Below are 17030 nucleotides of genomic sequence, written 5' to 3'. Positions count from 1 at the left end.
GCTGTTTATTCTCTATGTTGGTTGGGGCGTGATAGTGACTAGGGTGGGTCATCTAGGTGATTAATGGTTTATGTTGGCCTGGTATGCTTCCCAATCAGAGACAGCTGTTTATCGTTGTCTCTGATTGGGGATCATATTTAGGCAGCCATTTCCCTTTTGTGTTTTGTGGGATCTTGTCTACAGATAGTTGCCTGTGTGCACACCAGTAGCTTCACGTTTCGTTCGTTCAGTATTTTGCTGTTTTTGTTCGGTATTAATTTAAATAAAACGGAATGTACACCTACCACGCTGCACCTTTGTCCAATCCTTACGACGATCTTGACACATATATTATATCCAATCACATTCTCAACCTAAAACATAAAAAAACATTTAACTGTGTTTCTTTTTGATGTGGATTAGACTCCTTTCAAATTCAACAGCCCTGATTAATAGGTTATGGTGCCATTCCAACAAGACAGACATTTGTGAATGTTGGAAGACAGGACAATTGTCCTGAATGCACGTGTCATGTCACAGGAAAGACTGTCACTTACTCTATCATGTAATAGCTCATGATTTGGTGTGAGCCTGTGTAATACTGTTGATGTTTAATCCAAGCTTCATCCAATAACTTGAATGAAATGTCTTGATACTTTAATCCCTTTTCATTTTTGTTAAATCAGGTCAGAAACAGACCAGTCATCCAACAAGCAATCTAAAATGTATCCTGATATTGTTTCAAACTGGTGAAGCAGAGATTAAAATCATGGTTGATTGACTTTTACAAATACAATAGCGCAATATAATTTACAGAAGGAAAAGCCTGCATGTACTGTGCATATACTGTACATATTATGGCTAATTGTCTGGCCCTATATGTCACCCTCAACCAGCACATTCTTGACAAAGGCTCCAGACAGAAACCTTGAGTTTATGTGCGGAATACCAATTTAAATCATATTAACATTTCTTTGGATTACAATGCTACTTTCTCAAATTTGGATTTTGCAGCTAGGAGTTTTCTTGAGTACATACAACGAACAGACAAAGTTTAGTGTACAGTCCCCCCTTTAATGTTTAATACATTTGCAAAAATGTCTAAATACCTGTTTGCTTCGTCATTATGGGGTATTGTGTGTAGATTGATGAAGATTTTTTAACATTTAATACATTTTAGAATTAAGCTGTAATGTAACAAAATGTGGAAAATGGGAAGGCATCTGAATACTTTCCTAATGCAGTGTGCATACGCATGCTTCGCGTTATAAATCAGACCCCTCCTGAAACTATGTGTGCGTGAGCGAGTATTAAAACTCAGCCAGAAAAGAAAAACATCATTCACCTTTAATTTTCATAATAACGCCCTCATTTGCTGTACACTTTGGAAGTATTGGAATTATGCCAAGGCACCCACTGGGCACAAACTGCTTAAATCAGCTTGAATAATTAAAAAAAGAATAATGGGCAAAATATTGTACAATCCAGGTGTGCAAAGCTCTTAGAGTTACCCAGAAAGACTCACAGCTGTAATCGCTGCCAAAGGTGATTCTAACATGTATTGACTCTAACATGGGTGTGACTACTCATGTAAATGAGATATTTGTGTATTTCATTTTCAATATATTTTCAAACATTTCCCAATATTTTTTATCACTTTCTCATAATGTGGTTTTGTGTGTAGATGGGTGAGATTATTATTTACTCCATCTTGAATTCAGGCTGTAATACAACAAAATGTGGAATAAGTCAAGGGGTATGAATACCTTCTGAAGGCACTGTATTTGGCCTTGCGTTTTTTGTCCTGCTGAAAGGTGGATTTGTCTCCCAGTGTCTGATGGAAAGCAGACTGAACCAGGTTTTCCTCTAGGACTTTGTCTGTGCTTAGCTCTTTTCCATTTATTTTCATCCTAAAAAAACTCCTTAATCCTTGTTGATGACAAGCATACACATAACACGATGCAGCCACCACCAAGCTTGAAAATATGAAGAGTGGTACTCAGTTATGCGTTGCATTGGATTTGCACCAAACATATCGCTTTGTATTCACGACATATAGTTAATTTCTTTGCCACATTTTTTGCAGTTTATTTTAGTGCCTTATTGTTTTGGAATATTTTTGTTCAGTACAGACTGTGTTATTTTCACTCTGTAATTTGGTTAGGATTGTGGAGTAACTACAATGTTGTTGATTTTATTTAACTTAACTAGGCAATATTGTTGATCTTCCTCAGTTTTCTCCTATCTATGGAAATAAAAGCGAAGTCATAACACCATAGTTGTATTATATATTCACTACAAGTCATATTTTACCTGTTGTAACTCGTGTATTATTTTTTACTGCAGAACCCATAAGTACTCTGGTGGAGGTAATGTATAATATCTTCAACCAGAAATAAGGGTTGTTATACTCAGGCACTAAGCTCTCAGCTCTCTTCCCTTCTGGCCTGAAATGACAAATAAAAAAAGGGTCCAAATGTCATATTTTATCATTTAACATATGAATGCAGAAGGCAGTATTACAAAGTACAACTTGTCACTCATCACAGTCACACTGAGAGATCTCATAGTACCACATGCTGTAGGCATGTTGTACGACCCGATAACTGGCACACTTTTAATAGGCACTCTGTCTTACCTTACTCACAACGACAAACTTGTCAAGCTTCCTCATATTTGAATTGCAAGGAGCACAGAATATATATTTTAATTCATTTATTTTACCTTTGTTTAACCTTTCACGGCTACTAACCCCGGATCCGGGAGCACCCCCCACCCCCCACACACTGATTAGCATAGATAGCATAGCTTCACAAGTAGATAGTAGCATCTAAATATCATTAAATCACAAGTCAAGACACCAGATGAAAGATACAGATCTTGTAATAAAGCCACCATTTCAGATTTTTAAAATGTTTTACAGGGAGACAAAATATGTAATCTATTAGCTAAACACGTTAGCAAAATACACCACTATTCTAACTCCATCAGTTTCTTACTCCTTCAGGTGCTATCACCAATTCGGCTCAACTAAGATATTGATAGCCAATAACCTATAAAAAAAACCATCAGATGACAGTCTGATAACATATTCATGGTATAGGATAGTTTTTGTTAGAAAAAGTGCATATTTCAGGTAGAAATCACAGTTTACAATTGCACCGACCATCACAAATCCACTAGAATTACTAATAGAGCAACGTGTATGACCAATTTACTCATCATAAAACATTTCATAAAAATAGACAAAGCATAGCAATGGAAAGACCCAGTTCTTGTGATTTCAGACCATATTTCAGATTTTCTAAGCGTTTTTCAGCGAAAACACAATAAATCGATAAGTTAGCATACTACATGTTCCAACGTTACCAGAGCATCGATTCCAGCCAAAGAGCGCTATAACGTAATCACGCCAAAAGATATTAATTTTTTCACTAACCTTCTCAGAATTCTTCCGATGACACTCCTGTAACATCATTTTACAACATACATATACAGTTTGTTCGAAAGGTGCATATTTAGCCATACAAACCGTGGTTACACAATAAAAATACTAGGAAATCAAGCCTCAATATGTCTGACGTCATCTATCAGAGTGATCTAGTTTAATTGAAAGCTAATCATATACTTGACTAAAAAATACAGGGTAGACAGGAATCGAAAGACAAATTAGTTCTTAATGCAACCGCTGATTTACATTTTTAAAATTATCCTTACTTTTCAATACAGGGTTCGCCAGGTGAAGCTATACCAAACAAAATGGCGAAATGTGCGTTTAAAATTTTCGACAGAAACACGGTTTATCATATTAAATATTGCTTACTTTGAGCTGATCTTCCATCATATTCTTGGGCAATGTATCCTTTCTATGTTATAAACGTCTTTTGGTCGATAGATGTCCTCTGTCCTTCGAAATGTCCACCACCAACGACGACCTCCCAAAATGTGTCCAAATTTCAGAGTGCACGACAAATAAATTCCTCAGAATCGCACTAAACGGATATAAATTGCTATAAAACGGTTCAAATTCACTACATTATGATGTTTTTAACAACTATAACGACTGAAAACATGACCGGAGAAATATTGCTGGTTAGAAAACGACTTGGAACGAGACAGGTCCGATGGCCTTCACGCTTGAGGCGCACGTTGAGAAAGGGCGGTCTCTGTACATTTTGGTCATTTATAATGGCTGTGAACGTCCCATCGATTTCATTGAAAACGTGATGACGTACAGACACCCAGAGGAAGACGTAGGCAGTGTCGGTTTCTTCATAGCATTCACTGTGGCCTTATAAACAGACCCCAGATCAGAGGTAAAAATTTCTGAAATCTGAACCCTGTCATGAAAAGTGCTGTAGAAATTGTTCTGTACCACTCAGAGACAAAATTTCAACTCCTATAGAAACTATGACTGTTTTCTATCAAATAATAACAATAATATGCATATTGTACGATCAAGAATTTAGCACGAGGCAGTTTAATTTGGAGACACAAATATGCTAATGCGGAACAGCACCCCCTATAGTTGCAAGAAGTTAACCTTTACTTATACCCATCCCGGATCCGGGAGCATCCTCATCAAAAAAGCTGACTAGCATAGCCTAGCCTAACGGGACAGGGATATCATATAATATAATTTCATGAAATCACAAGTCCAATACAGCAAATGAAAGAAACACATCTTGTGAATCCAGCCATCATTTCCGATTTTTTATGTTTTACAGCGAAAACACAATATGTATTTATATTAGCTAACCACAATAGCCAAACACACAACGGCATATTTTCACCATGTTTCCACCGCATAGGTAGCCTTCACAAAACCCACAAATAGAGATAAATGAAGATCACTAACCTAGAACAACTTCATCAGATGACAGTCTTATAACATCATGTTATACAATACATTTATGTTTTGTTCGAAAATGTGCATATTATAGCTACAAATCCTGGTTTTACATTGTAGCCACCATCACAAATAGCACCAAAGCAGCCAGAATAATTACAGAGAGCAACGTCAAATACATAACTACTCATCATAAAACTTTATGAAAAATACATGGTGTATAGCAAATGAAAGATAAACATCTTGTGAATCCACAATATTTCCGATTTTTTAAGTGTTTTACAGCGAAAACACAATATAGAATTATATTAGCTCATCACAATAGCCAAACACACAAAGCTATTTTCCACCGCCAGCATAGATTTCACAAAAACAGAAATATAGATACAATTAATCACTAACCTTTGGACAACTTCATCAGATGACAGTCTTATAACATCATGTTATACAATACATTTATGTTTTGTTCGAAAATGTGCATATTTAGAGCTGCAAATCGTGGTTATACATTGTGAATACGTAGCAACGATTCACCAGAATGTCCAGAGATATTTTGGACACTCACCTAATCTGACCAAAGAACTCATCATAAACTTTACATAAAAATACTTGTTGTATGGCAAATGAAAGATACACTGGTTCTAAATGCAACCGCTGTGTTAGATTTTTTAAAATAACTTCACCACAACATACAGCATGCGTTATTGTGAGACAGCGCTCACCAACACGGCGGAGAATAGGACTCAACATATTACACAGAAATACYAAATAACATCATAAATGTTGTCTTACTTTTGCTGTTCTTCCATCAGAATGTTGTGCAAGGAGTCCTTGGTCCAGAATAAATCGTTGTTTGGTTTTAGAATGTCCTTTTCTTCTGTCGAATTAGCAACTTTGGCTAGCCATGTGGCGCGAACATGCCCATCTTCTCTTGGCGCAAAGAACGGAAAATTCCAAAAGTCCCAATAAACGTTGAATAAACTGATCAAACTCGGTTGACAAATCRTACTTTATGATGTTTTTCTCATATGTATCAAATAAAATCAGAGCCGGAGATATTCGCCGTGTATACCGAACGCTCTTCAGAAGACAATGTCGAGGTRCCCCGCGCGCCSTCGAKAACAAACAAAAMYSCMGACCTMRCACTCCAAAAGCTCTTATTCGGCCTCAGATCAAGCTAGACACCCCATTCAACCTTCCACTGCCTGTTGACATCTAGTGGAAGGCGTATGAAGTGCATACATATCGATAAATAAAAGCCAGTTGAATAGGCAGGCCCTGAAACAGAGCCTCGTTTTCAGATTTTTCACTTCCTGTATGGAAGTTTGCTGCCAAATGAGTTCTGTTTTACTCACAGATATAATTCAAACAGTTTTAGAAACTTCAGAGTGTTTTCTATCCAATAGTAATAATAATATGCATATTGTATGATCTAGAACCGAGTACGAGGCCGTTTAATTTGGGCATGATTTTTTCCAATGTGAAAACAGCGCCCCCCTATTAGGCCAGTTGAGAACAAGTTCTCATTTACAACTGCAACCTGGCCAAGATAAAGCAAAGCCGTGCGACAAAGAACAACACAGAGTTACACATAAACAAACATACAGTCAATAACACAATAGAAAAATCTACGTACAGTGTGTGCAAATGTAGAAGAGTAGGGAGGTAGGCAATAAATAGGCCACAGAGGCGAAAATAATTACAATTTATCATTAATACTGGAGTGATAGATGTGCAGATGATGTGCAAGTAGAGATACTGGGTGCAAAATAGCCAGAGGGTAAGTAATAATATGAGGATGAGGTAGTCGGTTGTGCTATTTACAGAATGGCTGTGTACAGGTACAGTGATCGGTAAGCTGCTCTGACAGCTGATGCTTAAAGTTAGAGAGGGAGATATAAGACTCTAGCTTCAGAGATTTTTGCAATTCGTTCCAGTCAGTGGCAGCAGAGAACTGGAAGGAAAGGCAGCCAAAGGAAGTTTTGGCTTTGGAGTTGACCAGTGCAATTTACCTGCTGGAGCGCGTGCTACGGGTGGATGTAGGCTATGGTGACCAGTGAGCTGAGATAAGGTGGGGCTTTACCTAGCAAAGACTTATAGATGACCTGGAGCCAGTGGGTTTGGCGACTGAGGGACAGCCTGCTGCTCGCAATGGTGAGTAGTACTATCTTTGGGTCTTCGATGATAAAACGGATGGCACTGTGATAGACTACATCCAGTTCGCTGAGTAAAGTTTCGCTATTTTGTAAATTACATTGCCGAAGTCAAGGATCGGTAGGATATTCAGTTTTACAAGGGTATGTTTGGTGGCATGAGTGAAGGAGGCTTTGTTGTGAAATAGGAAGCCGATTCTAGATTTAACTTTGGATTGGAGATGCTTAATGTGACTCTGGAAGGAGAGTTTACAGTCTAACCAGACACCTAGGTATTTGTAGTTGTCCACATATTCTAAGACGGAACCGCCCAGAGTAGTGATGCTAGTCGTGCGGGAGGGTGCGGGCAGTAATCTGTTGAAGAGCATGCACTTAGTTTTACTAGCATTTAAAAGTGGTTGGAGGCCACGGAAAGAGTGTTATGAAGTTGAAGCTCGTTTGGAGGTTTGTTATCACAGTGTCCATAGAAGGGCCAGATGTATACAGAATGGTGTCGTCTGCGTAGAGGTGGAACAGAGAATCACCAGCAGCAAGAGCGACATCATTGATATACAGAGAAAAGAGTCGGCCCGAGAATTGAACCCTGTGGCACCCCAATAGAGACTGCCAGAGGTCCGGACAACAGGCCCCCCCGATTTGACACACTGAACTCTGTCTGAGAAGTAGTTGGTGAACCAGGCGAGGCAGTCATTTGAGAAGCCAAGGCTATTGAGTCTGCCGATAAGAATATGGTGATTGACAAAGTCGAAAGCCTTGGCCATGTCGATGCACAGTACTGTCTTTTATCGATGGGGGTTATGATATCGTTTGGGACCCTTGAGCGTGACTGAGGTGCACCCATGACCAGCTCGGAAACCAGATTGCAAAATGGAGAAGTTACGGTGAGATTCGAAATGGTGATATGTTTATTATTAACTTGGCTTTCGAAGATTTTAGAAAGGCAGGGCAGGATGGATATAGGTCTGTAACAGTTTGGGTCTAGAGTGTCTCCCCCTTTGAAGAGGGGGATGACCGAGGCAGCTTTCCAGTCTTTGGCGATCTCAGATGATACGAAAGAGAGGTTGAATAGACTAGTAATAGGGGTTGCAACAATTTCGGCAGATCATTTTATAGAAGGGTCCCGATTGTCTAGCCCAGCTGATTTGTAGGGATCCAGATTTTGCAGTTCAGCTGTTTGGATTCTGGGTGAAGGAGAAGSGGGGGGGGGGGGGGGAGTTGCTGCAGGGGGTGCTGAGATGTTTTTGAATTAGTGCTACAGGAAGCTGTTTTTTCTGTTTGAAAAAGCTTTTTTCTTTTGAAAAATAGCTTTCCTAACTGACTGAGTATATTGGTTCCTGACTTCCCTGAAAAGTTGCATAGGGGGCTATTTGATGCTAATGCAGGACGCCACATGATGTTTTTGTGCTGGTCAAGGGCAGTCAAGTCTGGGGTGAACCAAGGGCTATATCTGTTCTAAGTTCTACATTTTTTGAATGGGGCGTGCTTTTTTAAGATGGAGAGGAAAGCACTTTTGAAGAGCTACCAGTCATCCTCTACTGACGGGATGATGTCAATACCCTTCCAGGATACACAGGCCAGGTTGATTAGAAAGGCCTGCTCACTGAAGTGTTTTAGCCTTTCAGTGATACCCATCCCGGATCCGGGAGCATCCTCATCAAAAAAGCTGACTAGCATAGCCTAGCCTAACGGGACAGGGATATCATATAATATAATTTTCATGAAATCACAAGTCCAATACAGCAAATGAAAGATAAACACCTTGTGAATCCAGCCATCATTTCCGATTTTTAAAATGTTTCACAGCGAAAACACAATATGTATTTCTATTAGCTAACCACAATAGCCAAAGACTCAACCGCATATTTTCACCATGTTTCTACCGCATAGGTAGCTATCACAAAACCGACCAAATAGAGATATAATTAGTCACTAACCAAGAAACAACTTCATTAGATGACAGTCTTATAACATGTTATACAATACATTAATGTTTTGTTCGAAAGATGTGCATATTTGAGGTATAAATCATAGTTTTACATTGCAGCTACTGTTAGGGTTCGTTCCTTACATCCTTCTTTGTCAATCATTGGTTCATTGGTGAAATTAGCATTATGACAATATCTTTAATTAAATAATTCAAAAACCTTTATTAATGCAATTGCAGACAGAAGTTGACAAACAGGAACATAGCACGCATGTTTCTGAGTAAGTTCTGCCCCCACCAAAAGGTCTCCAGTGGTTTTATTAATTAAACCCTAAGTTGCGCCCTGGTGACGTCACTACCTATATCATCATCCTCTACTCCTGGGACCAAAACCATGCCTACAAAGCTGTATAAACAGGGCCCTTATTGTTAGCTAAACACTTAGCAGTAAATGTCCCCTTCCCCCAAAGTTGACCCATTGTGGAATGTTTACCTAGTCTTATCTCCTTCACTCCCCTGCAGAGTTCTGTCTAAGGGCCTCTTTATAATGAGGCAGAGAGAGAGAGAGAGAGAACTAAAATACAAATGTAGAACAATACTAAACTTCTACAATGAATATATATATTGTTAATCAGTAGTCTAAAACCCTATAAATGTAAGGAGGGAGGGGTCTTTTAACCCCTCCCCTTCTATTAATATAACATAAGCATAATCAATTATTCTAATACACCAAACATTTGTACAGCCCCAATCATGACCCCTAGGTAAATCCTAACACTACCTTCACAAATAGCACCGAAGCAGCCAGAATAATTACAGAGAGCAACGTGAAATACATAAATACTCATCATAAAACATTTATGAAAAATACATGGTGTACAGCAAATGAAAGATAAACATTTTGTGAATCCAGCCAATATTTCAGATTTTTTAAGTGTTTTACAGCGAAAACACAATATAGAATTATATTAGCTTACCACAATAGCCAAACACACAACCGCATTTATTCACCACAAAAGGTAGCTATCGCAAAAACCAGCAAAAGATATAAAATTAATCACTAACCTTGACCAACTTCATCAGATGACAGTCTTATAACATCAGGTTATACAATACACTTATGTTTTGTTCGAAAATGTGCATATTTAGAGCTGCAAACCGTGGTTATACATTGTGAATATGTAGCATCAATTCACCAGAATGTCCGGAGCTATTTTGGACACTCACCTAATCTGACCAAAGAACTCATAAACTTTACATAAAAATACTTGTTGTATGGCAAATGAAAGATACACTGGTTCTTAATGCAACCGCCGTGTTAGATTTAAAAAAATAACTTTACCATAACAAACAGCTTGCGTTATTGCGAGACAGCGCTCGCCAAAACGGCAGAGAATAGGTATCAACATTTTACACAGAAATACGAAATAACATCATAAATTGTTCTTACTTTTGCTGAGCTTCCATCAGAATCTTGTACAAGGAGTCCTTGGTCCAGAATAAATTGTTGTTTGGTTTTAGAATGTCCTTTTCTTCTGTCGAATTCGCGCCAACAATGCTAGCCAAGGTTGATAACATTCGCACCCTCTCTTGACGCAAAGAATGGAAAACTCCAAAAGTCCCAATAAACGTTGAATAAACTGATAAAACTCGGTTGAAAAAAACTACTTTACGATGTTATTATCACATGTATCAAATAAAATCAGAGCCGGAGATATTCGCCGTGTAAACCGAAAGCTTTTCAGAAGCTAATGTCGAGCTCCGCCTCGCGCTTTGGTAGACAAAGGAAATTCCAAAAGCTCTTGTTCGACCTCAGATCAAGCTAGATACCCCATTCCACCTTCCACTGCCTGTTGACATCTAGTGGAAGGCGTATGAAGTGCATGTATATCAATAAATATAATCCAATTGAATAGGCAGGCCCTGAAACAGAGCCCCATTTTCAGAATTTTCACTTCCTATCTGGAAGTTTGCTGCCAAATTAGTTCTGTTTTACCCACAGATATAATTCAAACAGTTTTAGAAACTTGAGAGTTTTCTATCCAATAGTAATAATAATATGCATATTGTATGATCTAGAATAGAGTACGAGGCCGTTTAAATTGGGCACGATTTTTTCCAAAGTGAAAATAGCGCCCCCCTATTGACAAGAAGCTTTAGGGAACATTTGACAGTGATGGGGTGGTCGTTTGACCGCGGACCCATTACGCACGTAGGCATTGAGGCAGTGATAGTTGAGATCCTGGTTAAAGAGAGCAGAGGTGTATTTAGAGGGCAAGTTGGTCAGAATGATATCTAAGAGGGTGCCCATGGTTACAGATTTAGGGTTGTACCTGGTAGGTTCCTTGATCATTTGTGTGAGATTGAGGGCATCTAGTTAAGATTGTAGGATGGCCGGGGTGTTAATTACAATTGACCATATGCGATCAATTCACATATGGTCTCCCCAGCACAGCTGGGGGCTGAAGGGGGTCTATAGCAAGCGGCAACGGTGAGTGACTTGTTTCTGGAAAGGTGGATTTTTAAAGTAGAAGCTCTGCAAGCTATCTCTGCAGTAGATTTCAACTCCGCCCCCTTTGGCAGTTCTATCTTGTCGCAAAATGTTATAGTTAGGGATGGAAATGTCAGGATTTTTGGTGGCCTTCCTAAGCCAGGATTCAGACACGGCTAGGACATCCGGGTTGGCGGAGTGTGCTAAAGCATTGAATTAAACAAACTTAGGGAGAAGGCTTCTAATGTTAACATGCATGAAACCAATGCTTTTACGGGTACAGAAGTCAACAAATGACAGCAGCTGGGGAATGGGAGTGATGCTGGGAGTTGCAAGGCCTGGGTTAACCTCTACATAACCAGAGGAACAGAGGAGGAGTAGGATAAGAGTGCGGCTAAAGGCTGAAAGAACTGGTCATCTATTGCGTTCGGAACAGAGAGTAAATGGAGCAGGTTTCTGGGTGCGGAAGAATAGATTCAAGGCATAATGTACAGACAAGGGAATGGTAGGATGTGAGTACATTGGAGGTAAGCCTAGGCATTGAGTGACGATGAGAGAGGTTTTGTCTCTAGAGGCACCATTTAAGCCAGGTGAGGTCACTGCATGTGTGGGCGTTGGAACATGAGGGCTAGCTAAGGCATATTGAGCAGGGCTGGAGGCTCTACAGTGAAATAAGACAAAATTTAATCACAAAAACAGCAATTGACAAGGCATATTGATGTTAGGGAGAGGCATGTGTAGTCAAGTGATCATAGGGTCCAGCGAGTAGCTAGGTAAGCTGGTGGCACGGCGATTCAGACAGCAAGCAGGCCGGTGCTAGCTGCAGGCTAGCAGATGGCCCTCAAGGGGACATCGCAACGAGAGAGCCTATTTAAACCCCCTCGAACGGTTACATCGGCAGATAAGTCGTGATGGATCGGCGGGGCTCCGTTGTCGGCAGCAAAGGGTTCAGGCCAATTGGCAAAAGAGGTATTAAAGCCCAGGAATTATCTGATGGATATCAGTTTTGTTCTGTTCTTCTTTATTTACTGTAATGCAATAACATAACAGGGCAACAAGGGACCCTTTCAAAGGCTTGTTATGTTAACTTCGGCATTATACCTTGTCAGTCTCTCCCTGGATTGGCTACTCTTTGAAATTTCAAATCAGTATTAAAAAAGGTAGGAAACAATGGGCCAGTTTCCCAGACACAGATTACGCCTAACCCAGGACGTAATTCATTAATTATAATTCAACTTCTTCATCCAGAAAACCTGAATGACCCAGGACTCAATCTGCATTGCATAAATTCATCATTGCAGAGTGATTGAGATTTAAAGGCAATGTTCCTGCTTTAGTGGAGACTGCATTCACTGTAAACGCTGTATATGTCGGTCCAATCGGAAATTACCTTGAGATTTATCGCAGAATCTGTAACGCTTCAGATTTACAGATTGAATAGAGCTCCTAGTCTTTAAACTCAGTGGAGTTTAGAACCAGAGTCTAACATATGTTAGAACTAGTATTACAACTTGCTGAAGCACTAAGGATGATAGCCTGACATGTGGAGTGACACAACCAATCATTGGACCTCAATGTCAAATACTAGTGGAATACGTCATATGCAGCTGGGGAATTGTGTAAAATTATCACGAGAACAACAATAATATATCAAAATCTTGAAACACTATTATCACCCTAACCTGCTACATTGAGGGTCATAATGGTATCTATGAATGATAAAACACAAACTGTCATCAGGGATAGTGGAGCTGGAGCTGCCACTGCCTTTGCTCAGCAATCATCAGAGCCATTTGTACACTGTAATACAGACCATAAAAAGTCATTAAAGGATGAATATAGATATTGTACAAACTGTCTAAAGCTACGAGTATTCATTTTTTATATCAGGCTAAATTCACCTCAGACACAATTGCGGGTGGGGTGTGCTCTGTGTCGGTTTAGCCTGAACTAATGATAACTGTTGTTAACTACTGGTCTTATCTGTAACTCATAGAAGGGCATGGTTCCTGTATTAGTCTTCAGCTCGGCTATAGAACACTGTCTGTACCCTCTGGGGAAAACGTATTTACAGTCAGTGGAATGACGATGTCTCTGTTCAATTACCTCAGAGTAGGAGTGCTTATCTAGGTTCAGTTAGCCTTTTCTATGATCCTAGATCAGCACTTCTACTCTAGGACGCTTTATGAATACGGGCCCAGGTCTTAGATTAATGTCCGAATATCGGAAGAGATTTCTGCATCGAATTACACTTTTTATTTATAGTACTCCAAAGAATGGGTGGGAAAATGAGATAAGGTTTGATGATTTTATTGATATTGGCATCAAATCCTATCAGTGTTTTACAGTGTTTCTACTATATATGCATCTACACAATCCCTTCTCGTTAACCATCGATATATTTTCACAAATGTCATACTTCAAAGTCTTAAGAAATTACAGTAGAAAAACTATATAAGATTATTAAACCCACCTAAATCAAAGATAAAATGTATCTTTAAAAAAACTGTTTGTTCACTTGTATATACAGACTCACTTAACCAACCGGGACTAATAGCAGGAATGTCATGTTTTTGTTTCCACCATGTTGTGTGACAGGTGTTTGATCCATGCATCCATTACTCTGCCATGACCACAGTCCTGGTTAATTAAACTGCAAAGGTCCATATTTTGTGCCGGACCTTACTCAATATGTTTTCTCCTCATTCTGACATGAGTCAGCAAGATTGACCTGTAATTCTATTAATTCTAGGTAGGGTTTTCTGGGCCAAACAGAATGACCGCATCACTTTTTTCACACCAAGACTTCCCAGAACCAGTGCTTCTACGTCTCATCAGCACTACATACAGGAAATAGTATGTGTTTTGGAAACACTTGCCCACATCGCCCTCCCAAGAAAAAGGCATGGGGTGGATTATGTTCTGTACTGTACTTTTCTAAGCCACTCAGACCAAGTGAAGGGTCACATAAGTCTCTGTTACACAACAGGAAGTATTTGTATTGTTTATGTCAGGACCTTGAGTGACTGGCTGGACCTGCTTATCTCAAGTCCTATAGGGATGGTGGCTGAGAGAGGGGGCCAGTGTCTCTACAGGGGGCCAGTGTCTCTGTCTAGGAGGTTGTGGCCCCAGGCTGGTATCTCCATGTCCCCCAGGGGTCTGTCCTGCTCTGACTGCTTGGCCAGGAGGGATTTCTTCTGGGCCTTGGTCATGGGGAGATCCTTTGACGGTGTGGTGAGGATGAACAGTCTCTGAGGAATCAATAAAGAGGACAGAGGAGCATTTCAAAGATAGACCACCAAAGAAATGAGACATACAATAACTGGTGATGTTTGCAGAACGTCTTCTTTTCTTAGTTGGTAGAAGAAACAACATCATCAGTGTGTATTGGGGAGTAAATGGGGTTTGGGTTATGGTTCTGATCATTCGATAAATAGATACATAGCTATCGATAACAACACAAGTGGTACCTGCCACCTTTTAAAAGATCTGAAGTTTGTAATTGATAGTGTGAAATTAACCATAACCTCTCATGACCATTGCTCCATCTTTGGAGGATGTACTCAAAGACTTAGCCTCTATCGTCGACCTACGTACCTAGCTATAACTAGGCTACCTATGATATGTTGCTTGATTTTTTGTTGCTTTTGGACCACTTTGAGATGCTTTTCTGTTTTGAAACTCCAGTGCTTGACTTGGGCTGAGACAGTTGCCGGTAATCATGTTTGGTACCGGTACTGTTTACATTTAGGTGCATGAGCTTCACAATACTTTTGAGCTAATATTGTAAAAGAGGAACAGGAGCTCAAGCTGTTAAACATTTTAGGTGCCGGTACTCAGCTCCAGAGAGCTCCTGCCCAAGTCAAGCAATGTGAAACTCTACAGAAACATAAAAAATGATGTCCCTATTTACCTGTCGCAGTGTACCAGGAGTGACGCTCACGATGTACACCATCCATAGAGGAACCATGAGGGTGGAGGAGAGAGTGAACCACCAGCCAACGGCAGAACCCCACCAAGGATACTGAAAGGTGTTGTTGAACTTCAGCGGAGTAAACTTTATCAAGGAGAAGACAAATGTAACCTAGAACAAAAGATATGGATGGAGATTGTATAATAAACACACATTTTCCGATAGCTTTGTACTAATTATAACATATTAGGGTAACAGTGACGGTTGAGACAGAGATGAACAAGATACAGTTAATTAAGAACAAGGTTATTGTTTCTCCAGTACATTTAGGTCAGGCTTCTGGTGAAGCATTTATAATGGTCTAATATAAAGCATGAGCTGGCACACACCTAATATGTTCCTTCTGTTGATGATGCTTATCATGCATTATAGTTGAAACAAAAGATGACATGTAACAAACATTTTATGAAATTGGAAACAATTAAATATACAGCACCAGTCAACATTTTCTACACACCTAATCATTCAAGGTCTTTTCTTTCTTTTTGCCGTTGTCTACATTGTAGAATAACAGTGAAGACATAAAAAACTATGAAATAACACATGAATTCAAGTAGTAACCAAAAAAGTGTTAAACAAATCTAAATATATATTTTTGGGATTCTTCAAAGTAGCCATTTGCCTTGATGACAGCTTTGCACACTCTTGGCATTCTCTCAACCAGCTTCTTGAGGTACAGTAGTCACCTGGAATGCATTTAAATTAAAAGGTGTGCCTTGTTAAAAGTTAATATGTGTAATTAATGCGTTTGAGCCAATCAGTTGTGTTGTGACAAGGTAGGGGGAGTTATACAGAACATAGCCCTATTTTGTGTTCCAAGATGGCATAGTAGTCAGACGTCCTTTGTCCTCGTCTTATCGTGTCCTGTGTATATATATATATTTACATATTTTCTTCGCATATCTTTTTATATATTTTTTTCTTCTAAAAACTCAACTTCAAAACACTCTCCTGCAACCCGCCTCATCAATAAAATAAAAAAAGTATTATTCACCTCAAATCTGAAATCCACAACAGAAGCTAGCCAGAAGTTAGCCAGAAGTATTCAGCTAACCACGGTTGGCGGTCATCAGCTATCCTTTAGGTCGAAAAGCTATCGCCAGTTTTGTACAACGCGACTCAGACCAGAGCATACGTACCTATTTTCTCTACATATACCCGGATTTCTACCGCAAGCTCTGGACATTTACACCTGGATCTTGCAGCTAGCTAGCTGCTATCCAAGTGACTATTGGCTAACGTCGGTCCCAGAGCAAACATCAATTATTCCGGAGCTAGCCAGCTGAAGAGTTCCATCAGCCACTCCTGGGCTATAATCACCTATTTTACTGCCGATGCGGAGCCCCCACCGGGCCTTCACGACTGGACTACCGACGTTATCTGCCCGAGGGAGTTATCCAACTGGCCCCTCCGTCGCGACGTAACCTGAATGCCCATCTGCGGCCTGCTAATCGTTAGCTGCTGTCGGCTGCTATCTGAATAGGTCTATCGGACAATTTTCTTTGGCCACTATAACTATAACTATTTTGCCAATTGGATTGGTCCCCTCTACCACATGGAACCCCACTAATCTACCGACGGAAACGCACAAGGTGGCTAAAAACAGACCTCCATCCTCTGCCAGCTTGCTACCCATGGCCTGGCTAGCTGTCTGAATCGCC

The 17030-nt window shown here is 39.8% G+C and overlaps 1 pseudogene; it reads right to left on the bottom strand.

The window, feature by feature from the left end:
* Positions 1 to 13690: 13690 nt before the first annotated feature.
* Positions 13691 to 17030, bottom strand: part of LOC111963940 (sodium- and chloride-dependent GABA transporter 2-like) — a 34647-nt pseudogene continuing 31307 nt past the window's right edge.

The sequence above is a fragment of the Salvelinus sp. IW2-2015 genome, linkage group LG1, assembly GCF_002910315.2.
Source record: "Salvelinus sp. IW2-2015 linkage group LG1, ASM291031v2, whole genome shotgun sequence".
Classification (NCBI taxonomy): domain Eukaryota; kingdom Metazoa; phylum Chordata; class Actinopteri; order Salmoniformes; family Salmonidae; genus Salvelinus; species Salvelinus sp. IW2-2015.
This window is presented reverse-complemented; position numbering and strand designations above follow the sequence as displayed.